Source organism: Eleutherodactylus coqui, chromosome 1, assembly GCF_035609145.1.
Source record: "Eleutherodactylus coqui strain aEleCoq1 chromosome 1, aEleCoq1.hap1, whole genome shotgun sequence".
Lineage (NCBI taxonomy): Eukaryota > Metazoa > Chordata > Amphibia > Anura > Eleutherodactylidae > Eleutherodactylus > Eleutherodactylus coqui.
Genome location: NC_089837.1, coordinates 147241601 through 147267971, shown reverse-complemented (window position 1 = coordinate 147267971; position 26371 = coordinate 147241601). Strand labels below are relative to the sequence as shown.

General features: G+C 41.0%; 1 long non-coding RNA gene across 1 annotated transcript in view; it reads left to right on the top strand.

Moving 5' to 3' along the window:
* LOC136610898 (uncharacterized) overlaps positions 1–26371 on the top strand; it is a 75479-nt gene that overhangs the window by 37146 nt on the left and 11962 nt on the right. The window contains exons 2-4 of the long non-coding RNA XR_010790193.1: positions 12703–12781; positions 17160–17204; positions 18904–18954. This is a non-coding gene — a long non-coding RNA (uncharacterized lncRNA). The remainder of the gene's footprint in view (positions 1–12702; positions 12782–17159; positions 17205–18903; positions 18955–26371) is intronic.

Sequence of the window (26371 nt, the reverse complement as noted above, 5' to 3'; positions counted from 1 at the left end):
CCATAACTGCCATCTATTGTCTAAATGCTGTACAATGTCCACAATATGTTTAAAGCAAACATTCTAGGTGACGAAGAATGATCCACACTAAATATGGGCCATTCTGTATAATCTTCAGAAGGTTCTTGTGTATTTATTATCACAGCACTAATTAGTTCTGACATGTAGAAATGCACCGCTTCCTTGTACTAATTATAATCTGGCACAATAATGTCACTATAATTTACATTCTACTTTTGGGTTAAATAATCACTTGGTAAATTCCTTTAGTAAGAGCAGTGAAGTAGAATAGTATCATTCTAGTATCAAAAACAACCTGATAAGAAGCTTTAAATCATTAGAGAAATCTTCACTAGCAAAAATATATATTTAATTACCGGAATGTTTGCTGTAGGAATGAACAAACATTTCATGAATGTGGCTAAGGCCTCATGTCCACGAATGTGTCTGTACTGTAAAGCACTATGGACCTCTCAGCAACATTTAACTGATGTTCGTAAACAACGGCTCTGCCGGCAGAGACTGCGTACGGTTGCGAGTACATTATGCGTGCCCGCGTATCACATGGACATACACAGTGTGACTCTTTTTTCTTATTCCCAGCTCTGTTTCAGACCGGGGTTGCGTATGAAAACACTTCCTATACACAATGTAGTGTGTATGGACAGCGTTTCATATGCTGCCTATACCAATGTATAGGGCTTACGCTGCATGGTATGCATAGAAATAGAGCATGATGTGATATATTTCTCGTACGTATTGATACTCCGTGTTTACATGCACATGTGCATGGATCAATGAGAGTCCATTGACTTTTATTGACTCCATTCATCGCATATTACGTAGCCATACAATGCACACCTAATACGCAGTGAAAACATGGTTGTGGACATGAGCCTAAATCTTCCATTGGTAATGATTGGTTTCCATGTTAATCTATACTCATCATGGCAAACATGTATATACAAAAGTATTATGTACTCTTACATACTAATTTGGGCAATTTCTACTCTCAGGCTGTGGTGATTGCGATATGTAGTTGTTACGGACGACCCACTGTGCCACCCAACCAGTTTGGCTTAAGGTTAAACCTAAGGGTGTTATCCTGCCGATTACCCAGGATTCATCCTTTAACCCCTCTACAGGGATCTGGACTCCGCTGCGGGAAGCCGAGCAGGCCGCTACTTCTTGGATTGGTCCCAGTGTGGTTGACCCCCAATAAGCACCGGTGTAAGGCACCGTGAAACAGGCAGACCTTTAAGCAGAATCTAGTGCAAAGTCAGGAAAGGCAGGGAACAAACGTATGCAGATAAACAGTGCAGATACTAAAGTCAGAGACAGAAAAGCTATGCTGGGTGACTGAGACAAACACATAAACAGGATCTGGCAGTAGACAAGCATATACAGATACAAGTACAGGATAAGAGCAGACAATAATTTCAGAGACTGGAAAACCTATGCTGGTTGACTAACAAACTCACACCAACACTCAGGCAGAGGAGAAGGGGCCCAGCTCACTTAAATAGGAGGGTAATAGCCTATAAAGCACCTACAATGCTGATGGAAAGCACCCAGCACTGGGGAGGATTAACTCCAGCAATGCTGATAGAAAGCACTCAGCTAAGAGCTATTCACATAGGAGGAACAGAGCGACACCGTTGTCTGCCTGAAACGGCAAGAGGGCGGTAGACACAGGTAGCCGGGCTAACAGTAGTTATACATAGAAGAGAGATGGTCCAACTGCATAGATCAATCCAATCCCCCATAAAAGTACAGGGCTTTGTCACCCTGACCAGAAGGGCCTGTTATATATTAACTGGCTGATATACCCGGCTTCGCCCGAGTTAATTTGGTACTGGTGTTTATCTGGTGTTCACACGGAAAAGCTTATGAAGTCATGGTTACTTTAGAGATACTGAGGAAAAAAAATATGTTCACCATTTTGCATAGTTCTCTACGTTACCCAGTAAATACCACGGGGAGGTAACCATGCGACGTTTCCTTTATATAAAATGACATCAGGAAGTGAGAGAATTAGATTACATACGTAAAATTTGGACACTAATTCTTTTGCGCTTAGAATTAAATAATCGAGTTGGGACCCATTAGCTTTTCCTATTTATGACATAATCAATGCTCGTGCCAAATTTCCCGTTTCTATGACACCGGAAAGTGAAAAAATTACATTCCGCTCGTAAAATTTTGACGCCAATTCTTTTGCGCTAGAATTGAATAATCGAGTTGGGACTCATTAGCGTTTCCTATTTATGACATAATCAATGCTTGTGCCAAATTTCACGTTTCTATGACACCGGAAAGTGAAAAAATTACATTCCGCACGTAAAATTTGGACGCTAATTCTTTTGCGCATAAAATTGAATAATGGAGTTGGGACCCATTAGCTTTTCCTATTTATGACATAATCAATGCTCGTGCCAAATTTCCTGTTTCTATGACACCGGAAAGTGAAAAAATTACCTTCCGTACGTAAAATTTCGACGCCAATTCTTTTGCGCTAGAATTGAATAATCGAGTTGGGACCCATTAGCTTTTCCTATTTATGACATAATCAATGCCTGTGCCAAATTTCATGTTTCTATGACACCGGAAAGTGAAAAAATTACATTCCGCACGTAAAATTTTGACGCCAATTCTTTTGCGCTAGAATTGAATAATCGAGTTGGGACCCATTAGCTTTTCCTATGTATGACATAATCAATGCTCGTGCCAAATTTCCCGTTTCTATGACACCGGAAAGTGAAAAAATTACCTTCCGCACGTAAAATTTTGACGCCAATTCTTTTGCGCTAGAATTGAATAATGGAGTTGGGACCCATTAGCTTTTCCTATTTATGACATAATCAATGCTCGTGCCAAATTTCCCGTTTCTATGACACCGGAAAGTGAAAAAATAACATTCCGCACGTAAAATTTTGACGCCAATTCTTTTGCGCATAGAATTGAATAATCGAGTTGGGACCTATGAACTTTTTCTATTTATGACATAATCAATGCTCGTGCCAAATTTCCTGTTTCTATTACACCGGAAAGTGAGAAAATTAGATTCCGTGCGTAAAATTTGGACGCTAATTCTTTTGCGCATAGAATTGAATAATCGAGTTGGGACCCATTAGCTTTTCCCATTTATGTCATAATCAATGCCCGTGCCAAATGTTAAGTTTCTAAGGCATTGGGAAGTGACAGATTTAGATTATGTACGTAAAATTTCGACGCCAATTCTTTTGCGCTAGAATTGAATAATCGAGTTGGGACCCAATTACTTTTCCTATTTTGGAGATAATCTATGCTCGCGCCAAAATTCTTGTTTCTACGATATCAGGAAGTTGGAGAACTTTTGGCGAGTCAGTCAGTGAGTCAGTGAGTCAGTGAGGGCTTTCAGCTTTATATATATAGATAATGATATGACTCAGAGTTCTGCAGCTTTTGATATACTTTGAAGGACATTTTTTATCCAAAATGCTCCAAAAAACAATGGAGCGAAAAACTATCAATAAATATCCAGCTTTTGTTTCCATTCCTCACTATTTGCGACGGCGAGTCACCGGGTCCATCCACAGTACAGAAAAGACAGCAGCAGAGCAGGTAAGTGCGGAATCCAGCTCTGCCGTGTGCAAGGGTCTCACTGAACTGGTGTGAAGTCTCCCCATCACTGGTGTCATATTCTGCACCTGTCACCTGTTACAGAGCCATACTGCAGGATAATGGTTTGAAGTAGATAAATTTGGGTCCTTTTAAGCTTTAGGCCTGATTCACACGGGCAACACAGTCGCACGATTTTCTTGCGCTGCAACAATGCTACAAATCACATGTATGTGAAGCCCATGATTTTCTATAGGTTCCTTCACATTAGCGATGTCTTGTAGCATGCAACATTGCGAGTCAAAAACCTTGCAGGTTTCGCGATAAGGTTTCCTTATGGAGCCTTTCTCTCTGTTGCATCACATCGCATGAAAACGCAGTTTGCGTGCGGCACGATGCAACTTTGACAGTAGAAAATCCTACTGTCAAAGCCCTAAACAAAGCCCTAGCAGCATTTAAAAAAACCAAAAAAAACACATACATCACCTAACAAGGTCTGTCAGCTCCGCTACATCTTTTCCCCGGTCCACGGTAGTTGTCTTCAGGAATCTCTTCTGGTCAAGGATTGGAAAATCCCCACCTCCAGGAAGCGCTGCCTCTGATTGGCTAAGGGCCTCGACTTAGCCAATCAGAGCCAGCACTCGATGAACCAATCACAGCCATTCAGCCATTCAATGAATGGCTGTGATTGGTTCATCATGCGCTGGCTCTGATTGGCTGAGTGCCATGTTGCTCAGCCAATCAGAGGCAGTGCTTCCTGGAGACCGGGGTTTTCTAATCCCCGGCCAGAAAACATGCCTGAAGACCAGTGTCGGGGAACGGACAGCACTTCTAGGTGATATATGTGGGGTTTTTTCTGCAGCTAGGGCTTATTTTCGGGTAGGGCTTATTTCAAGCACCACTAGCAAATTTGTAGTGCAACAAAATCGCAGTGTTGCCACGAGAAAACACAGCAATTTCGCACTGACCACTGATGCGATATGACTGCGATTTTCTCGTGGAGATATTGCGACGCCCATATTAATCAGGCCTTACTGACAATATGTAAAACTCTTAAGTGCAATTTACTACATATAGATATATCCATAAATGAATGTTAACATGTATTCTATACAAGTGTTGTTTCATATGCTAGGTTATGATGTGGCTTCTAAAAGATCATTTATACCCCAGAATCTATAAGCAAGACCACAACAAAAAAAAGTATTTTTGAGTGAACTAATCCAGAAGTAGTCATGCAGAATGCACTGTGCACTCTCCATCACATCATGGGAAAAAAACGGAGGGACCTTTGTACAATTAAGTAATCAGCTGCTTTTGGTTACCCCTAACAACTCGGCCAGATGAGAAATTACTAAGCAAACAGGCAGCAACACAGAAAAAAATCAAAAGCCAATTAGAGTAGTGAAAATGCCCACATTCCCAAGGCAAGCAGAGACTTTCTATTTTCGGAAGAGGAAGTGGGTTCCTGTGTTTCGGAAAAGCTTTTAGGAAATTTGCACATACACACAAACACATCCAGATATCACCCACACACAGATGCTACAAGAATCTTGCAGCCTGACAATTTGATCTAAGTGTAACAATAAAACTGAGTTTGAGAAGTAATTACATCCAATTTAATATTAACATCATGATTGCAAAACTATGCGTGAGTCACACCAAGGCACTGCTAAAAGCTTGCACTTTGTAGAACAGGCAACTGACTTCAAGGGCAGCATAAAATCTCTTCCTCTATTGTTTATTCCAGTGATGTGCTCAAATGATGAAATAAACATGATTTGGGAGCAAAGGTTTCGTTTATTTTATCAGAATTAAAAATATGTTTAAATCAAAATGCTCGTTTTAAAGGAGAACTCGATCCTGAGAACAAACACATTAAACATTCTCTATAGGATGGAGTACAGGTAACAGAGTCACACGAAATGAGAAGTAGGAGTGGAGCCTAAAGGGAGAAGAAATGTATCTGAATGCGTCATACGCGCCTTCAATTTTGGATAAATTCCAAGATTTGGCTGTAAAAATACAAAAAAACTGCATGCAAAATCAGTATTAGGCTCCCTTCATACAGGCGTTTTTGCACATGTATTAATGCATGCAGAATGTGTACATGAAATACGCAGAGAATAAAACCCATTGATTTCAACGAGTTTTTCCTACACATTTCAGACACGCCAAAAAAAAAAAGTAGCATGCTTTATTTTTGGGCGCATGTGTGCAACCAAAATCCCCATAGAAGTCAATGAGGGTGCGCACATGCATGCAAAATGCGCTAGAGGGATGTGTGAAATACTGCATAATTGTGCAGGACAAAGAACACATCTGGAACTCATTGGACTAATTAGCTGTTTTAATCTGTGCATCTTCTTTGTTTGCCACGTGCAACTAAACATGCCTTGTTGGCACAAACAATGCAGTGAAATCTGCCAATGCACGCGCAAAAAATATAGTTCATTCCGCAAGTGCATAGCACTCAGCCACGTGCAAATATGCATATGATCGTGTGAAGGGGGCCTTACATAGAAAAATGCATACAACAATGTATAATCGTGCAGCCAATGGGGTTCATGAAGATTTGGCACAGAGGCCCATTCAGCAAGCAGCACTTTTTTATGCACATAGCTCTTCATTACTCAGTAGGTAGCGTTAAATGGCAGAATTTATATGTGGAGCTTACATTGCCATAAGGAAATATTACAAAAGCTAAATGTACAGTGACAACAAAGGGGATTCATGACATCTAGTATGAAAAAAACGACAGGCTTTTTCTTGCACCGCACTTTGACCCTTTTGCGTGACCTCTGATGGATGATTTGGGCGTCATTAGATTTGTGACATCCTCAACACTGCCGTAAAATCATAAAATTTGAGCTTGATACATTGACCTTTCAGGCAAGGTCAAAGTTCCTTCGTTAAGTCTAGCGGTGCTGTTGTGTTTCAACCAGCAGCGCCACTAGGGAGAGTCAGGGCTTCTTCACACTGGCGAGGGCAATATCAGGATATGACTCCACACATCTATCAGAATTTGGTGGAAAGCATACTTAGGAGAGTTACTGCAGTCATTGAGGCCAAAAGGCAGCCCGACACCATATTGAAAAATGTGAATAAAATTGAATTTCATCACCTTATATGTGCACCCTAATACTTTTGTCAACATAGTATATGTTAGAGAAGGAAAGAAGGCTTCTTAACCAATCCTTCAATTTAAATACCGATCATTCAGTCATTCTTATTCATTCATACAGCGAAGGTAGCGACTGAACAATTTCTCGTTTGAATGAGCCAACGATATATGTGCCTACATAAACAGGCTGCATGGGCGAACTCTGACATTGTTCTCTCACTCAAATGAAAATTGTACACATAAGGGCTCTTTCACACGGGCACTGCGATTTTCGGCTGGCCGTGTCACGGCCACTGCGCGACCAAGTCACAACTCCTGTTTATGTGCCCATTCAAATGGACCGGGTCTGGCAAGGATATCGTCGGGCAGGGGAGAGAATTTAGCTCTGCCAAACTCCCACCCCCTTTCAGTCCCCTCTCCGTCCCTTGCTGGCTGCCTGCAATGGGAGGGGGCGGGACAGGGCAGGAGCTAGTATGCTAATCTTCTGCCCCATCTTGCCCCCTGCCTTTACTAACAGCCAACAAGGGGCAGAGAGGGAAGGAGTAGGGACTTTAGCAGAGATGCTCCTAAACTCCCCCCACACCTCCCTTTTTCGGAAGCTCCCTTAGGCTCCTACAGGAATCTATGGGACCGGCCAATGTATCCGGCCAGAAGATAGTTCCAGAACTATCTTTTCCGGATGGCTTAAAAACAGACAACCAGAATGCGCACCGTATGGGCCATCTGAACTGAGGCATTGGAAGCCAATGCCTCAGATGGGTAGCGTATATCACCCAGCTTTGAAAACAGGGCCGATATACGCTCATGTGAATGAAGCCTTCAGCTGCATGAGTTCCTCACCAGTCAGTATACATATATGAAGTGCATTACAATGTTATGGTGTTTGAGGGATATAGTGGGATGAAGGGGGTCAGGTTTTGCAGAAGAATATAGAAGATATGTTACAAACAAGAGGAAATGAGAAGATGTGATAAGCTTGCCTGAATAGATCTGTTTTAAGAGCACATTTAAAACTGTGGTTACTGGTGATTAACCTAATTGTCTGCGGTCGCACATTGCAGAGAACCTCATGAAATATCTCGTAGATGGGAGTTACAGATCAGATTATGGAAAATGGTAGTCGTAGATCATTGGCACAATGGAGAGCACAGGTAGAATGAAGAGATATAAGGTGGTGCAGCACTGGGGGGAGCTTTAAGGATGAGAGTCATACGTTTAAGTTGTATTCTATAGTGGACAGGCAACCGGTGCTGTGCCATTGTATAGGCACCTCATGGCCCTAGCGTAGGCACAGTCTGCTATGAACATTACTATTATTTTGTGTCTAAAATGGCACTTCCTACAAATGTAATATTGCATATCAATATTATAGTGTAGTGCTCTCTATGTAAACCCGATCATCATGTTTACATTGCATACCTATACTGGGTAAAACATTAGAAAGTTATATATAACATGATATTAATCTGAATATTACATTTTATGGCCCAACTATGCTGGCAAACTAATTCCTGTCATTGCTACAAGCTAATGGAATGTATGGCATATTCACTCATTATTGTTCTATTCAGAAACAGTTCTGGGATTTAAAATGTGTAAAGCCTCTTAAACATATCAAATGTTAAATGGCAGAGGTGTAACATGGCTAAGTGCTTCCAATTTACAGTAAATTCCCTACATGCTGCTAAGTGGGATCACATGCTTCATGCATAATGTTACCATGTCAGACAAAGCTGATTTTTCCCTTAAGAAATGGAATGGAAATAACATTGGAGTTGTGCCATGTTGGTTGCTGACATTTTAAATGACAATTTCCATGTTCTATAAGAAGTCATTTGCAAAGCTACTGGTGGTAATTGTGATTGAGTCTGTCACTAACTCCTCGGTAATAAATCCCAGCCAGCGGGCTGCAGTTCTAAACATCCAGCTTCTCAAGCTAAATATGCAACATATTGGCTCCTGTAAAGCTTTCAATACTCAACTGAAACTGTACAAAAATCATCCTTGTATCCTTTCACGTTCTGTTATAATAACATATTTATTTTTCTTACTATTCTAATATACGCTTATTGATGTTTAAGGTAACATTGCCCATTTTCAGTTACAGTTTGGGTAAATCAACTTAACCAGTGCAGTTTAAAGCGCCTTCTAAGTAGAATGAACCTGCTTCATAGGATCTACGGGGCCCAAAATTGTGCATGATATAGCAGTGGGATATGACAGTTACTTCCCACCCACTTGGAGTAATACTTAAAAGGAAAAGCTTGGCATCAGTATTGAAAAGTGAGTGGAAAGCACTTCTCCATTGGTGGTCATGTTTCTCAAATACTTAGATATCTAACATCAAAATTATTTTAAGTGATATTAGTACTTTCATTCCTGGCTCTGTCTCCAAATCCCTGGTTGCCTATAAGTGAAGAACTACAGAAAACCAGTTATATGGCATAGTCTATACAAAAGATTAATAGAAGATAAGCAGAATTTAGTGACCAAGCCGGTTTGAGCCTTAGTGACAGAGCCAAATTTTGGAAATCTGACATGTGTCACATACAATAAATCCGTAAATGTTTTGCATATCCAAGTGAGGGCTCCTGCACACTTGCGGTTTTTTTTGACGCATTATAGCTTGCCTCTTTTTTTTACACAATATCACTGCTTTTTCTTCATGCCATTGTTAATGGGACTTTCTAATGTTAAAAACATTAGAAAGTCCCATTGACAATCGCGTGAAAAAAAAAAGCAGCAATACCGCGTTAAAAAAATACAACTGTGCAGGAGCCCTGATTCTGACATTGTTTTTTCGCCACAGATTGTACTTTAGGTGGTAAAAATACACCAATAGAGTTTGTGTATATTTATTAAAAGTGCCAAAATTCGGAACATTTTGGGGAACAATTTTTTTTTTCACATTTTCAACTGTAATATCTCAAATATGTGCAAACCTTTTTGATAAGATATATGTTTCCATCTGTTTACTTTATTCTGGATGCACATTTGAAAAACTAATGTTTTTTTAACCATTTAGGAGACGTACAAATTTAACATTACTTATCAACATTTTGAGGAACATTTTGTTTCTTACACCAAACCAAGATTGCAAAGGCTCATAAGTGTCAGAGTGATAGATACCCCCACAAATGACCCCATTTTAAAAACTACACCCCTTAATGTATTAACTGAGGGAGGTCATGAGTATTTAGACCCCACAGTTTTTTTTACAGGAATTAATTCATATTTTTGCAAATATGTCATTTTAAAGACGTTTTTTTTCTATAGTGCACATTAAAAAGGGGACTTAAACCCCCAAATAGATACCCCTGTTTGTCTTGTATTCAGAAACATACCCATTGTGGCCCTAATCTTATCTCCGTATGCACAATGTGACCCAAACCGAAAGGAGCAACCGGTGGCTTTCAGAACAGACATTTTGCTTGAAGGTGTTTTAGGCCCCATTGCCCACTTGTAGAGCTCTTGAGCGGCCAAAACGACAGAGAACCCCCACAAATGACCCCATTTTGAAAGTTGGTCCCCTTAAGGAATTCATCTAGGGGTGTACTGCATATTTGGACCTCACAGTTTTTGAATGAATCACAGCATTTTTTGGCAATTATGTAATTTTAAAAACCTCGTTTTTTTGTACAGCACATATCTGAATGAAGACTTTCACCCCAAAATAGATAGCCCTGTTTGTCCCGTGTTTAGAAATATACCCATTGTGGCCCTAATCTTATGTCTGGCTGCACAACAGGGTCAACTGTTTTTACCTTTTATGTGATCGCCATTATCCATTGGATAACACCAATCATGTGACCGGGCACCACTCACAGCGGCCCTTGGTCACTGCTCCAGGCTCTCGGCTACCGTTAGTAGCCAGGAGAAAAAGATTTTAAATTTCCTGGGCCTTCCCCAGCTTCTGCACTTGCAACCACCATTTTACCAACGGGCGCACGCGCTGAAGTTGGGGAAAGATCCGCGGATAAAGAACCGGTCAGGGTACCTCACCAGAGGCTGCACATGCTGGCCGGGAACAGAGGGGTTTTAAATCTCCCAGTGGTGCGAGCCCTTCTACGCACATCGGGCGCGCATGCGCAGAAGGTGACGTAAGGTCCTGGAAGGACCAAATCGCTGCGGGACATCGTTGAGGACGGGGATGAGTATTTTCACCTCCCTTCATGGAACTGATTAATGAGGGGAGGTAAAACTTTTACTTTATTTTATTTTTTTAACTTTTCCATGATCGCTGTTATCCATTGGATAGTGGCGATCACGGGCCCGTGTGACATCTCCTGCTTCCCGGCTACCATCAGTAGCAGCGATCACTGGCCCGGGGACCCTCAGTAGCCTAGAAGCAGGAGATTTCAAATGTCCCGCGACAATCTGGTCTTCTGCACATGCGTCGTCATTTTTCCTTTAGTGTGCATGCGCAGAAGACGACCGAAGGTCCTTTTCAAACCAGATCTTCGCGGACATCACTGAGATCTTTTTTAGCCTTGTTCACATGACTGTATATATGCAGCTATTTAGCCTGGTTAAAATATCGGACAAAAATCGCGAACATGTGAAACATTGGATTCCAATGTATTCATTCAGATGAGAGATTTTTAGCCGCATAAACAAAATAGCGCCAGGAAAAAAAGCACATCAGCGACCGCTTTTGCTCGCTAATTTTATACGCTGCATCAAAAGATATGTCTTGCCCTATGTTTTGCAGATATATGCTGGAAGCTCCCATAGACTTCTATGGAAGCCAAAAAAAACAGAGTTAATATCTTTTGAGAGAAAACCCGCCATAGAGTATTAGACTAATTCACAGAAACGGGAGAGTCTATAGTTTAATTAGTTATGCCCTTCATAGATATAGACTAAAATAATAATTCTTTATTAAGATCCTTTAAAAACTTATTGTAGTATCCTTTGGTCTTTATGTTGTGTGTGTACAAATTAGCCCGTATATGTTTTTAAAGGATCTTAATAAAGAATTATTATTTTAGTCTATATCTGTGAAGGGCATAACTAATTAAACTATAGACTCTCCCGTTTCTGTGAATTAGCCAAAAAAAACAGAGGGGGAGGGAGTTTAGCTGCGTCCAATGCTGGAAAAAGAAGACAGCTGGCTCTATTTAAGCATTAGCAGTCATTCCGAGGATTTCTGGCAATCGAGGGATTTCCGCGCCGCAGCGTATTTTTTTGCTGATACGCAGCAACCGCCTGTGTGAATAGCTGAGAAAAGCTAATTACAATCGGTACTTGATCGTGCCAATTCTTCATTCATGTGATTTTGCGGCGTCCACAGGCGAACATAAAAATTCATACGGTCATGTGAATGAGGCTTTAGCCTGATAAATTGTTAAGAGCTCTAAAATGTGTTGCCTAACTTTGTGGTAATCCTTTCCAATAAACTTTAAGGCAGTTTAAACAACTTTCCTGGAGTCTCTGGAAACTTTGGACATCCCTCTAGGTGTATATGTGGACCTCAAAGGGAGTAGTTGTTTTTGTTCCTTACTCTATCCCCTATACCAAGTAAGTCCTTTTTTACTACCCTTATATCTTTGCGGCGTTATACCATGTTATATTCCCTATATTGGAAGGGTGCCTATAGTAGAACTTATTATTTTCATGTAAAAATATGATTTCTTCAGCCTCAGTAGCTGACTCTCAGATATAATCTGTATTTTAAGGCCTTCCCAGTGACATTAGCAGCTGTCCTTGCTGATACAACTGCCCAAGTAAAGACAAACACAGTTGAAAATGATTGATTAGCTATATGTACTTCATTTAATTTGACAGGCATCAGAAACTTCCCTGAGCCACGTAACCTGAGTTAATGAAATCATATTTAACTAAGGGTGTGTATGTAGACTTGATCTTAGTGTGGTGACTTAGCCATTAGTAGGAATTCACTGTTTACTTTTAGAATTCTTATCAGTACTTAGCCAAGGTTTATGTGTGATTTTTCACCGATTGCTCAATCTTCCTAGTGTTCAACTATCGTCCACCAAGTCAGAACACAGCAAGATCACAGGCAATCCACTCAACATTATCTAATCTGCCAAAATGGTAAGATATATTTTTTTGTATTCACAACCACAGAGTGAAATCACAATTTTATTAAATGTCGTTAGGGGCATATCCATATATGCAGTATATATTCACATAGGAATGTCTCCAATTATTGCAAATGTCTCACATTCAACCGTTTCTGATCATTAAACAGAAAATATGGATATGGAGACCTGAGCAAAGAAAGAGGACACTTGCTGAATTATTACTGTATGTATATGGATAGTTACTGCACTTAAAGACAACTTGCATTAATATGATGGCCAATGTGATCGTTTGCAAAAGTGCAAATTAAATTATTTACAGAAAATTATGTTTTTGTGCTGAAAAATCACTCCAAGTATTGGCCACTAGTGGTCTCCCTTCCTTCTAATTTTCTGACCACTGCCTGTTGTCAAGTGATGCCTGTCTTAGTAACAGAGATAACAAGATGGGTGACAGGAAGTAAAGGAGGATGATGACTGATGCCACACATAGAAGTCTAGGGAAAAAAGAGGGGTAGGTCATTCGCTGCTTGGTACCACCATCCATCAGCTGATTGTCCAGGTTGGATGTGATCATCCATGGTCAGAGGACGCATTGAAATCAATCAGATAGCCATGCTGCTTCTAGCTCCTCTCATGGTCAGGACATCATGCCCTGTCCTGAGCAGGGACTATAGGGGCAGTTGGGAGCTCACATTGATTCCTATGGAAGTGAATCCAGCACAATTTCTGCTTTCTTTCACCAATGAAGATGACTCTGCAGCAGGCCAGAAGATGGGGAAATCATAGTGATCATATTGAATCTGTCTATCTCCTTATACCTAGTTGTACATTGGCATAACTATACCTCTGGCAGCCACTGCAGTTACTATGGGGCATTGGGGTTAAACAAGCTCACTAAAGCGCCTAGAGGGGTTGTTCAAGTTAAGGACACCACTGTCCCTGAGTCCGCCATGGTATAAAATACAAATGAACAGTTACACACTTATCCTCGCTCTCCCATTTTCCCCCTGCTGCCAGCTCCGGTCTCCCTGTGATGTCACTCTACTGAACCCATGACTGGTCACTGTCATTGGCTGCTACAGCAAGTTTACGGGACATCAGGGTTGTCTGTAAACGGTCTGCAGAGACTGGAGCTGGCGGTTGAGGACGAATATGGAAGAGGGGAGAGGTGAGTAAGTGCTCATTTGTTATTTTATACCATAGGGGAACCGGTGACAGGGGTGACCTTAACACAAGCAACCCCTTTACACATACTTTTTGTGCAGGGGCGTACATAAAGGCTCAGGGGCCCGGGTGCAAAGGTTAAGCTCGGGCCCCCCCTCCACCACGGGCCTCCACCCCACACTCCCCCGTACCCATACGTAGATCGTGATGCATACATGATCTGCCCCTTAGTGTAATCTTTCCAAACATTATGCATTTCTTGCACTACATGAAAATTTGTTTGTAGCCCCACAGGCCACTCTCACACACACCGCTTTTTATCACTATTAGCGCGGTGTCCCGAGCGCCGTACTAACCGCGGTACAACACTCCCATTGATTTTAAAGGGGTTACTCAAACCTGCCTTCGAATGCAGTGTTCCTAACGTCGCGTTTTTTAAGAGCTGTCTGTTCTATTTTTGTGTTTTCGTGGTTTTTAAGACATCTCATCACCCATCACAATAAACACGTGTGAAAGCGGCCTTAGGGTGTATTCATGTTTTTGTTGTACTTTAAAACCACAATTAAGGGCTCATGTCCACGGGCAAAAGAAGAATTAAAATCCGCAGCAGATTTTAACTCTTCTCCTGCCCGCGGATCCGCAACCCATAGGGATGCATTGACCACCTGCGGGTAGATAAATACCCGCGGATGGTCAATAAAAGGGATTTTAAAAAAAATGGAGCATGAAAAAATCTGGACCATGCTCCATTTTCGTGCAGGTCTCCCGCGGGGACGGCTCCCGCGGGCTTCTATTGAAGCCTATGGAAGCCGTCCGAATCCGCGGGAGACCTAAAATAGGAATTTAAAAGAATTTACTCATCCGGAGCGGGCGGGGAAGGTCTTCTATTCCTCACGGCCGGATCTTTCTTGCTTCGGCTCGGCGGATGTGCCCGGCGCATGCGCGCGGCACGTCGGCGACGTGCCGCCGGGGTGACGAGTTCATCCGCCGGCCGAAAAAGAAGATCCGGCCGTGAGGAAGAGAAGACCTTCCCCGCCCGCTCCGGATGAGTAAATTCTTTTAAATTCCTATTTTCAGCGCTCATGTCCGCGGGGCAGGAGGGACCCGCTGCAGATTCTACATGGAGAATCCGTAGCGGGCCTGATTTTCCCCGTGGACATGAGGCCTAAGACACATAAAAAACCTGCATGCAGTATTTAAAAACCGCGTCCGTTATTAAGAAGCTGCAGACACAATTAATAACCGCATGCGGTTTTGATGCGCCTTTTTAATTGTGTGTAAAGAGTGCAAATAAATACAGTAAAACCAGGGAGATTTATAACTTATACCAGAGATAGATAGATAGATAGATAGATAGATAGATAGATAGATAGATAGATAGATAGATAGATAGATAGATAGATAGATAGATAGGAGAAAGATAGATAGATAAATAGAAGATAGGATATAGAAAGCTAGATAGATAGCTATAGATAGATAATAGATAGATAAATAGATAATAGATAGATAGATAGATAGATAGATAGGAGATAGATAGGAGATAGATAAATAGATAGATAGGGGAGAGATAGATAGATAGATAGATAGATAGATAGATAGATAGATAGATAGATAGATAGATAGGAGATAGATAGATAGATAGATAGATAGATAGATAGATAGATAGATAGGAGATAGATAGATATGAGATAGATAGATAGATAACAAATAGATAGATAAATAGATAGGAGATAGATAGAAGATAGATAGGAGATAGATAGATAGATAACAAATAGATAGATAAATAGATAGGAGATAGATAGATAAATAAATAGATGATAGATAGGAAATAAATAGGAGATAGCTAGATAGATACATGGTTAAATAGATAATAGATAGATAGATAGATAGATAGATAGATAGATAGATAGATAAATAGTAAATAGATAAATAGTAGATAGATAGATAGATAGATAGATAGATAGATAGATAGATAGATAGATAGGATATAGCTAGATAGATACATCGATAGGCTATAGCTAGATAGATACTTAGATAAATAGATGATAGATAGATAGATAGATAGATAGATAGATAGATAGATAGATAGATAGATGGATAAGATAGATAGATAGATAGATAGATACACACACATAGACACACACATATACACATACCCCTGGGACCCGGATCACTTCTCCTCCATGTTGCAGCAGCACAAGCAGACACAGAAGCTTCCGTTCAGCAGGAGGAAGGGGCAGCACATGATCACATGATCAGTCCCTGCCAGCCCATGTGACTGCCTCTCTCCTCCTTCCCCTGCTCTTCCCTGCTTCCTCTCAGGCTGGCCGCTCTGCCTGCAGCGTGATCGGAGCCATGCTGCAGAGAGGCCAGCCATTAATGCACTAAATGTGCATATGTGCTGGGCTCCCTATATGGAGAAGAGAGGTCTTATGGGCCCCCTAAGGCTCCTGGGCCTGGGTGCAACCCCTGCATCCCCTATGGTTAGTGCAGTGATAGGCATTAATCACCCTAGAAGCCTTGTCTCCTTGCTAAAGCTTAGTTTAACATTTACTTATTAAAATGTGATAGTAGAATATTTTTTAAATGCCCCAAAGGCTAATCTTTGGGCTACATGTTTTTCTACAGGTGTTCTAAACAAGTGGTAAAACCTTTGTACAATACCTATAGCAATTAGCTGAGCACATTACTTGCCCTATAGTTAACAAATACATGGGATTTTTACATGCATGGTGATTCAAAAGTCAGGGCCACTCAGAATATCTTCCGAACCGTAAGAGATGCAAGTAGGAAACTTTGTAGAACATTTTGATAGGTAGGGATAAACTTTTTGGCACTATGGTGCTGCCTTTTGGCAATCTTGGTGGCAACCATCTTTGATTTAGCTCAAGAAACTTCAACGGAAAGGGGATCGTGAGATACATGATTAAAGGGTAGAATTTAATCAGAAATTGATAGGTGCAATTATTTTTTCCATATCTGCAACTATTTTTGTGTTATGGACTTCCTATATCTCTGTTTTAGAACTGCCAGGGCTGTCAGTGTCTTAATAAACATATGATACAGACAGTCAGCCATATCTTCTTATGTACCTACTACTTTGTCCTTGTTACGTGACTTGTATTGAATGCTGTTATAAGTAACAATTATGTCTTGTTTGTCATATAAGAATAAATACAGAAAATTGTAATTGATTTTTAATTTTGTAATATTGGCAAATAAAGTGGAAGAAGAGAGAATGCACTAGATGAACTATTTCATGCATGAAGGTAAGGAGAAATATGATTATTTATTGTATGATTTGCTATTTTTATGAGCTCACTCACTGTCATACAGTGCACTAATTGAACCAGGGCTCGCTATGAGTAATGCAGAGTATGACAGGCATTTTAATTCCTGCTGATGGGAATGAACCTCTCTTGTACTAAAACACGATTGTGCAGGCAGCGAGTCCTGCCCACTAATCAGGTTCTGCCACCCTGCTGGTGAATTATCCGCAGATTAACTAATGCTAAGGCATGTGGGCAATCTACGCAGTACTGTACAAATCATTTCTCTGCACACAGAAAAAATCAGTACTTTGGAGAGCTTCCAGTCTGACCTTGGTGAAAAACCTTAAGGATCAATTAACATGTTTAAGGCCATCGGGATATAATAGAATAGGTAAATAGCAGATTATGGAGGACAATATTAGAATATCTAAAGGAATGGAAACCTTCATTTATAATGTTGACTTTAACACCTGAACTTAAAGAGTAGTAAATTATGTTCAATTTTCTCTATACAGTCCTTCACTCTCTATTCTTAGAAATGTAGCAGGAAAGAAGGGATACATGTAACATAGATAGTTGCATGTATTAAAACACATCTGCATTCTGAAATATCTTCTACCCCAGATCTTCTACCCCTATGCCATGAAATAGTAATATCAATTTTTGCCCCCCAATATAGTAATAATGTTCCCCCTTGTGACACCACACAGTATTAATGCCTTCTTTCATCCAACTATACAGCAATAATGCCCTCCCTACTTATCCCCGCATAGTAGTAATCCACCTTTGTGCTCACTATGTAAAGCAAATTTTGCCACAGTGCGCATCATTGCTTCACAATATTCCGTGCAATCTAAAGATGTTCCAATGCCTATGAGGTAGCTTTCCTACAAGTCAATATCTGACCTTTTAACAGGCCTTGTAGCAATTTTCCACGATCAGGGATTTGGCAATATTATACATGGAATGGTTGAGTTTGTGTGCTAGTGCTTTTTAGTCCCAGTCTGACCCTGATTTTAAATATTAGTATTATATAATCTGATTGCTTAAAACTGGCAATTTTTCTTACTTTAACTGTAATAGGGTGTCACAACTATCATATATCACTTATAAAAATGGTCATCTCATATAGGGTAGAGGGACCTTTTGGGCTCCTTCTGACTGCAGGACTTTGGTGTGTAACTAGATCTGGCCACTGTTAGTGTGGAGCTCTGTATTACAGTTACGATAAGGGTTTCAGGCATATTGCCCTCACACATATAGAAAGATATTTATGAGCACATATCTAAAAATATCAACCCTACAATAGAGTGACACTTTTTTGTTTACTGTTAGTAATATTTGTTCAAGAATTAAGATATACTTAATACACATGTCTGGCAAACTGTACATGAGCAGAATAGGTGCAGCTGCTACTAAAGGCTTGGTTAACTTCTTTGTGAAATCTCCAATGTTACTTTGTGTAACTATGATATTATGTATTATACATTATTAAGATATTATCATGCACACTGGCGTTTGACGGGGTGAGGGGGGGGGGGTAATAATTTCTTTAAAGGAACGCTAAAAAAAGGATTCTTTAAATGACTAACTTCAATAGGCCACTGAGCAGCGGATTGAACAATGAATGCCAATATCAGATTCAGCTTTCAATCATTTTCTTTCTTTACCTTTCTTTTCTTCACACCTGATCCAGGCATTTGTGTTGAGTCCATCCATGTGGTGCTCAGTCTGACACCCTCTAAAGGTGAGCTTTTCCTGTAGAAACTATGTCTGCCATGTACTTTGCTTAGGACGTGTCGTACATCTTGTTTTTAATTCTGTCAGGCTTTATATCTAAATCCCCAAAAATTAGGATATGGATGTTCCATAATTGGGCTGGCTTCACAGAGTCCCGACTTGAACCCTAGTGAACATCTTTGGAACGAACTGGAACATTGGGCCAGGAAATATGAACAGTGTACATCTTCTTTGAACCCTACTAAACATCTTTGGAACGAACTGGAACGTTCGGCCAGGAAATATGAATAGTGTACATCTTCTTTGAACCCTACTAAACATCTTTGGAACGAACTGGAACGTTGGGCCAGGAAATATGAATAGTGTACATCTTCTTTGAAAGAACTCACCTGATGTTTGCAGGATGAATTGAGGGAAATGCCAGCTGAAGTGAATAAGACATTAGTAGAAAATAGACCAGCGAGAGTATCTGATATAATTGAGACCAAAGCAATAAATATTACTTCTGATTCTTGCTCAGGATCCCAATTACTTTTGGTAGGATAGAGTATGTTGCCTCTTTTAAAAAAACATCTGTGTTTCTGTTTCGAAAGTTGTAATATATTGATAAATATGGGATATGTTTCTAGCATTTTTCTTGCAACAACATGTCCTAGAGACAATAATATGATGTAGTAAATTCAACACATAATTGGTAGGCTAAGATTCGACTTTCCATCCTATAGTATTAGAATCACATGCAGGATGTCTCACGATACTTGATGCTACCAGCATCTGCAGGTTAGACACCAAGAGCCCTAATTACTTTTCCAATGTAGTCTATAAATTACACATAAGTGTCATGAAGAGGCAATCTGCTGTGCTTAAATAAACATATTGTCAGGCTTATTACTTATCCCACTGCAAAAATGGGAAAAGGCTTATTACCTTCCACCTAATTCAGAGGTCATTTCATAAAGAACGCGCCGTCCGGCAAAACACTAACTGCTAGGAATGGTATAATTATTTTCAGTTTACTTTCAGCTCTGAGGAACGTTGACAGAGTGATTAAAAGAAAATAAGTGAAAAAAATTGAGATACATTATATGGTCTGTGCGCAGGAGGTTCTGAGGCCTGGGCCCAGGGCTTATTTGAGGAAAGATTATCTTGACAAATTGGATAAACATCTTATGCATGACAGGACGCTGATGGAGAGTATGTTCAGCAAGCACACCTGGTGATAGTTTGCTTAGTGTGTGACCAAGGTGTTCAGCAAGCCCTGCTCTCTCCTTGGAGGATTTGTTTACAGTTGAACAGGTAGAGGCAGATCTGAAGTCTGGGCCTTGGTAACGAGTGTTGCTATCTCTGCAGATGTCTTACTATTGTTGGATGAAAAAAAAAGCCTCCTGGCGAGACTAGCCCGCAACAGATTACACTAGACGTTATCAAAGTGTTGCTACTTAAAAAGACCGACTATCTTATATGCCATAAGCCAATAAAAATGGCAAATAAATGCCCTTAGTTTCTACTCATATCCTGGCAGCTCTCCTAAAGAAGCAAAAAGACACACTCATGCCAAGAATAATGTTGACTTTAGAAAGAACTGAGACTTCTATCCTAAAATAACCCAAATCGGGACAATTGCTGACATTTTATTGCTTGTAAAACGCTCTACGTGTGTTCTCTTTGCCGTGCTTCCTATTGTATTTTTATATTGCAATACATTTGTATGATAGATCAGAAGCCTTTACGGAATTGTTGTATTAAAACTGGCATATACATTTCACAGCATGTATTATATTCAATCAATGTGACACTGAATACCCCATTATATTTTGGAAGAGATAAAATAGAATCAGATCTTAGAGGGGTATTCTCATCTCGGACATTTATGACATGTCCACAGGAGACCCACAGCTATCTTGATAATTGCCCTCCCAACCTCATCCTGACTCCCTTCCTACTGCTCTCTGCCATATACAGGCTGCCTGGGCTTTACAAAGCCAAGTGGACTGCTCTATGCTGTTTTCTTACCTCCCATAGAATTGATTGGAAGTTGCGTAAACAGCATAGCCCATCTCAGAAGTTACAAAAAAGAACGTTGCTCACCTTGATACATTGTTTATTTGACTTTCATTCACTTCTATGGGAGTTACGGGAACACCATAGAGCAGTACACTAAGCTATGTCTGTAAAACCTAGCATTTTATACAGCTTAGATGAAGCACAGAGCACAAAGATGTGAGCTAGGAAGTGATATGGGAAAAGCTCTTTAAGCCCTAAAGAAGCCTACCATTATGATGAGTTCTGTCACCTTCAGTTGGTCACCTGCCAAGTTCCCAAATAGAAACCTTATAATAGTAGCAAAAAAATGGTACCATAAAAATTGTTTAGATGACCTGTAATCACCAGATGACCAAGGTTCTGCATGATGTATGTTTATATCTCCATAAAATGTCTACGAAACTGGTGATTTTTAGTCCTTGACTAAAGTCCACAACTTTATTGCAGATCTGTATTGTATATACAATATTCAAGTATCCATAATACACACCCCATATATTGCTATGGATCCATACAGCACTTCTGTGTTCATCAAAGAAAATAATTACATTTTTTATCACAGATTATGGAGATATTCTACCCTATAGCATTGCCTCTAGTGTTTAGTGAACCTCTGTAAAGTTGGGTTCGGCCAGTTTGGCAAACTTCAGCAAAAAGTGCGGTTCAGTTCAAATTAGTTCTAACCGAACTAAAACTTCACAAATACCCTTACAAATATTGTATAATACTGTCCATGCAAATTCTTCTCCTTCTCTACTATATAAATAAAGGTGATTATTATGAAGAAGAAACCCTCAACAACACAAGAAGAACATACAAATTCCATGCAGATGTTATCCTTGGTCATAATTGAACCTAAGACCCCAGCACTGCAAGGCAGCAGTCATAACCACTGAATCACAATGCTTCGTCTTGTTCTTTCCCTCATCCTTCTCCTCCTGAGGAGGCAGTGAAATGAGAACCAAGGTAGCTCAATGGTTAGCACAGGTGCCCTGCAGTACTGGGGTCCCAGGTTCAAATCTGGCCAAGGACCATATTTGCATGGAGTTTGTATCTTCTCTCTGCATTTGTGAGGATTTCATAATAATCACTTTTATTTATATAGAGCATACATTTATTGAGAAGAAGGAAAATAAATAATAATGTGGCTGAGACGAATTCGGGTTCGCTCTGAATTGAATTTTTAGTAAAGTTTGACCTGAAAAAGGGTTCAATTATTTTGGCTCACTCAATAATAATTGTCTCATTTGGTGTCTCACAGAAGCATCATATCGCAAATTAGGGCCTACAGGTACATAGTGTGGATCAATCGGGACTCTGCTTACCATGACTTTTCTGTGTGCCCAGAGAGATGACAAGGACCACTCTGGAAACATGTAGATTTAAAACAAGTATCCTGCTTCTGTTGCCCATTCTCCCTTCTCATAGATTACACAGACATGGCGTCATCCTGCGCTGCCCTGTGATTCGCTGATAGCTTATGATTCAGTATCTGTGTGTCTGAGATGAAGGAACAAGAGGAAAAAGTCCTATAGCAGTCAGTAGAGGCAGTTAACCTATTCACTGCCCCTGACTACCAGGGACACGACTATTAACATTCCCAAGACCAATGGGGATGTTGCCATTAACCCCTTCACTGACCCAGGCAAGTTAAAATATTACTATAAACTCTTTCACTGCCCTAAACTACCAGGAATGAAAACATAAACCTTGTATTTGAGCTTTATATGCTGATTGTACACATAGCTGGAAATGTCTTCCTTGTATTGGGTCACACTTAGGGTCTTTTTAAGTGGGATGACTGTCAAGGACTTAAGCTGCCGACAGTCATCCCAACAATTATTCCTCCTGTGTTTTCACACAGGAGCAATAATTCCTCACTGAAAGGAGGTGGAGCGTGTCAGAGATTTCTTCCTGCCGCCCGCCTTTATTCAGAGTAAGCCATATTTCATAGATGAACAACTGCCTGTTTTCACAGGCTGATTATCGTCAGGTTTATATGCCTGCATAAAATACAAGATGCATGATTAGCAATTCAATTATTGTTTACCGTTCAATCGTTGACCATGGTTGCAGTGAACAATTATCGTTCAGTTTCAAATGATCCAATCCATTTTTTACATATAATCGTTATGTGTAAAAAGGCCCTTAAAAGAGGTATCCAGGCAAAGAAAACTGAAAACTGCTCAGTGTGGTAAAACATAAAATAATTTTTCCCAACTCACTCAGTTGCTGCTCTTATTCCACCAGTACCCAGTCCTCTGCTGCTCCTGTTCCACCAGTACCTGGTCCTCTGCTGCTCCTGTTCCACCACTACCCAGTCCTCTGCTGATCCTATTCCACTAGTACCCAGTCCTCTGCTGCTCGTGTTCCACCAGTACCCAGTCCTCTGCTGCTCCTGTTCCACCACTACCCAGTCCTCTGCTGCTCCTGTTCCACCAGTACCCAGTCCTTTGCTGTTCCTGTTCCACCAGTACCCAGTTCTCTGCTGTTCCTGTTCTACCAGTACCCAGTCCACTGCTGCTCCTGTTCCACCAGTACCTGGTCCTTTGCTGTTCCTGTTCCACCAGTACCTGGTCCTCTTCTGATCTTGTTCCACCAGTACCCAGTCCTCTGCTGCTGCTGTTCCACCACTACCCAGTCCTCTGCTGCTCCTGTTCCACCAGTACCCAGTCCTTTGCTGTTCCTGTTCCACCAGTACCCAGTTCTCTGCTGTTCCTGTTCTACCAGTACCCAGTCCACTGCTGCTCCTGTTCCACCAGTACCTGGTCCTTTGCTGCTCCTGTTCCACCAGTACCCGGTCCTCTTCTGATCTTGTTCCACCAGTACCCAGTCCTCTGCTGCTGCTGTTCCACCACTACCCAGTCCTCTGCTGCTCCTGTTCCACCAGTACTCAGTCCAGTGCTGCTCCTGTTCCACCACTACCCAGTCCTCTGCTGCTCCTGTTCCACCAGTACCCAGTCCTCTACTGTTAATGTTCCACCAGTACCCAGTTCTCTGCTGTTCCTGTTCCACCAGTACCCAGTCTTCTGCTGCTCCTGTTCCACCAGTACTCAGTCTTCTGCTGTTCCTGATCCACCAATACCCGGTCCATGCTGCTCCCCACTTCCTGCTGCAGAAATGATGACATTCCAATAAAGGGAAATGTGACTGCTGCAGTTTGTCATTAGCCAAAGCCAGTAATTAATTGACATTATGTCATTGCTGCAGCAGGAGCCAGAGAGCAATGGCTTGGGTGGAACGGAGGCAGCGGGGGAATGAGGAGAGGTGAGTATGCCTTTTTTATGATTTTCCCAAGCTGTTTCAAAATTTTTCTTATTTTGCCTGCCTAACCTCTTTAATCAAACAAAAAGTGTCAGTACATAAATTATCAAATAACTCAACACTTGGCAGCATTTCATTTCTCACATCTGATTCTCACTGGGAGGTTCTCCTTTCTTGAGGCTTATTCTTTAACTATTCTTTGTCCCTACATTTGGCCTGATTCATAGAAGTGTGTGGATAAACACATACGTAATTGTCAAAGGATTGTACTAGTATCCTCCAACTGACGTGTTTTTGGAATAGTCCACTTTGCTTCTATTTAAATAGCGGCAATGACCCTGGTCTCAAGTGGTGCAACTGAGATGAAGCCTGAGGTGGAGTGGTACCTGGGAAACTCCCACAAAGCAGAAATGCCCTAGGTGCCATTTCAGTTCTTATCAGTTGCAAAGGTGTAATTTAAAGCTGCTGGGCCCTAGTGCGAAATCTGTAACAGGGCCTCAAACTGTAATACTGAATTTCTAGTTTTGGTCTTCTCATATGGTAAATAGAAACCTTATGCCCCCCCTAAAGCTCTAGAGCCTGGGTGCAACTGCCCTCTCTGCAGCTATTATACTTATGACCCTGCTGATTTGGTAGAGATATGGATTAGCTAGACTCATATAGTATGGGTGCATTTGCAGTTTTTATCAAGGCTATTGTGGTTGGCAGGAGGACATTATGGTCACCTAGAGGGGAGGAAGAGGGGTGGGGGTTAGAGCTATTATGGAGGACATTGTGGTAGACATTGGCGCCTGGTGTTCAACGCGGGTGATAAACTCTGCAGAGACGTGTCATAGACAGGAGCAGAAAGAGTATTGGATTTTTGGGATTCATGTGTAAACCTAGCATGTCCTATTTTGGTATGTATTACGCAGTTAAAGCACCCACTATAGTATATGGTTGAGTAAAGTACTCTGTAAATAAGCATGCTACATGCATACTTGTTGTGTACTGCGTATTACGAGCGTAAAAAATATGCACATAATATGCAGCCAAAATATGCTCATGTGAGGCCTGATATTTACATAGAAACTAGAAAGTAAATTATTTGACTGTGTATTATATGTTCTCATTAGGGATGAGCGAGTATACTCGCTAAAGCACTACTCGCTCGAGTAATGTGTTTTAGCCGAGTATCTTCCTGCTCGTCCCTGAAGATTCAGGAGCCGCCGCAGCTGACAGGTGAGTCGCGGCGGGGAGCAGGGGAGAGCGGGCGGGAGAGAGGGAAAGAGAGATCTCCCCTCCATTCCTCCCCACTCTCCCCCACAGCTCCCCGCCACGCGCCGGCCCCCGAATCTTCAGGGACGAGCGGGGAGATACTCGACTAAAGCACATTACTCGAGCGAGTAGTGCTTTAGCGAGTATACTCGCTCATCCCTAGTTCTCATACATGCTACTATTTGAGCTGAGCTAATATCTCATGCAAGAGTTTATAAATAATGTACGAAAAATTACAGAGGGTGATGAGGAGAAAGCAAATCTATTAAATAGTTTTTTTTCCACTGTATTTACAAAGGAAAACGAAATATCAGATGAGATGCAGAGGGATAAAGTAAACTCTCCACTAAATGTCACTGTTGTAACCCAGGGAGAAGTGCAAAGCCACCTTAAAAAGATTAAAATAGCCAAATCGCCGGGTCCCGATGGCATACACCACCGGGTATTTAGGAAATTAAGTAATTTGATAGACTGACCGTTGTTTCTTATATTTAAGGACTTCATAGTGATGGGGTCTGTTCCACTGGAATCACGCATAGCCAGTGTGGTGCCAATATACAAAAAGGGGTCAAAAGTGAACTGGGAAATTTCAGGCTGATAAGTCTTACTTCTATTGTGGGTAAAATATTTGAAAGGTTTCTAAGAGATGCTATCCTGGAGTACCTCAAGGAAAATAGCTGTATTACTCTGTATCAGTATGGGTTTATGTGGAGTTGCTCTTGTCAAACCAACCTACTCAGCTTCTACGAGGTGGAAAGTTCTAGACTGGACCGGGGAGAGTCATTGGATCTTCTGTATCTGGACTTTCCCAAAGTTTTTGATACTGTGCCACATAAACGGTTGGTATATAAAATGAGAAA